General features: G+C 44.1%; 1 protein-coding gene across 1 annotated transcript in view; it reads right to left on the minus strand.

Moving 5' to 3' along the window:
* MYO1B (myosin IB) overlaps positions 1-1,994 on the minus strand; it is a 195,333-nt gene that overhangs the window by 75,913 nt on the left and 117,426 nt on the right. The window lies entirely within an intron of this gene.

Raw genomic sequence — 1,994 nt, forward strand, 5'->3', positions numbered from 1 at the left:
CTTAGCCACCATGCTACCACAGCTCCCCATTTCACATAGGAGTTTCAAACTTGTGAAGAATGTGTGTATTCAAGAATACTAACTGGGAAAATAAGAGGAAGTCCTTGCATATGCAATGGTGGAGACAATAAACTTTCATTTTAATAAGTAAAATGTGTTTTAAGCTATGGCTAGAAACTCCAAACAGACTGAAAAGTGGATGAAATGGACCAACGTTCTGTTTTTATATATACTCAAATCAAACACACAAGTATGTGGTGGTCCAGCACAGAATTAAAGAATGATGACTCTTATTTTCACTGGCTTTTCACCTAGATTACACAACAATGCATAACCCATTTCATTGTTATGCATTACAGATGTTGTGTTAAACACCCAGAAACACACATGGAGTTTCAACCCACGATTTTCAAGGCATTGGCCTATATTTGCCTAGTTAAAGAGTAACAAGTAACCTTGAAAGCTGTTTCTTGTTTGGAAAAGGGTGTGCTGATCTAATAAGTAAGGTGTCTTATTTTGTTTCATGTCCTATCTTAGTAATAGTCAGATAGATGGTTTGTAAATAATTCTCCCTAAGAAGTCTGTTGACTCTAATTTTCAAAATAATGATTAAAGAAGAACCATGATCACATGGTGCTCAGTCAGCAATGTAATTTATGACTTTTTATTAGCTCACACATCCTCCCTTGCCTTCCCCTTTTTCATTGTAAGGCATCATCTGCCCTTGTAAGTCATCTCTGGTGCATTCAGCAAATGTCAATCAAGCACCTTCTCAACACTGAAGCTGACACAACAGAAAGAAGGCACAGCTCCTGCCCTTGAGCAGTTTACAGTCGAGTGGGATTAACAAGCACTATGCTGCAGGGGGTACATCCTACAGTGGGCCATGGTGTCATAGGAGCACAAAGAAGAGGGAGCAACAGGAAAGCAGGAAAGATTTCCCCAAGAAAGCCCACCCTAGCTTAAACCCAAAGTACCAGGTTAACCAGACAAGGAGGTGGGTGAGCAGGAAGAACCAGGCATAAGAATTGGCATCTATGAAGATGGTGAGGGGCAATGAGGTTGGAGGCAGAAGCGGGAGCACATCCTGACTCTGAGACATTCTCCTGAGAACAATGTGATGTTATGAAGTGTTCCTAGATAGAGACGCCATGGTCACACCTGCCTACACAAGATCATTCTGGGTAGAGTACAGAATGGACTGAAAAGGACAAGATAAAGTACCAAATGGGAGGTGGCCACACTAATGATGGAAAATGAAGGTGGACTTAGCTGTTATTGTTAGGTGCTGCCCAATCCCATGTGACAGAGTAGAACTGGCCCATAGGGTTTTCTAGACTCATTTACAAGAACAGACCTATTTCCCACAGAGTGTCGAGTGGGTTCAAACTGGAAACCTTTTGGTTAGCAGTCAAGCACATAACCACTGAGCCACCAGGGCTAGGAGCAGTAAAAGAGGAAAGTAAACAGATTTGAGAGCTGCTCACCAAGTTACAAAGGGGGGTTTCCAAGGCGGTACCACTACAGAAATAGATTGCCCAACATTCCTCCCGAAGAGTGGCTGGTGGATTTGAACTGCCAGCCTTCTGATTAGCAGTCAAATGCCTCAGGCACTACACCACCAGAGCTCCCTAGGGCCTGGTTCGATGTGGGAAATAAGAGAGGAGGTAGTCTAAGGATAGAAAGTCTAGGAAAGTAGCCCAGGCAACTGAGTGGACGGTGATGCCTCCATGATGGTGGGCACACAGAAAGCAGAGCAACTTCAAAGGCAGAGAGAAATGGTAAGTTTACAAGATTTAGAGGCTGACCATTTGTTGTTGTTGTTGTTAAGTGCCGTCGAGTCATTTCCGACTCATAGCGACCCCATGCACAGCAGAACGAAACACTGCCCAATCCCGTGCCAGCCCCACAATACCTGCTATACTTGAGCCCATCATCACAGCCACCGTGTCAATCCATCTCGTTGAAGGCCTCCCCCTCTTTCGTCGACCCTC

This window comes from Orycteropus afer, unplaced genomic scaffold, assembly GCF_000298275.1.
Source record: "Orycteropus afer afer isolate SDZICR_OR568_19922 unplaced genomic scaffold, OryAfe1.0 scaffold00001, whole genome shotgun sequence".
Taxonomy (NCBI): Eukaryota; Metazoa; Chordata; class Mammalia; order Tubulidentata; family Orycteropodidae; genus Orycteropus; species Orycteropus afer.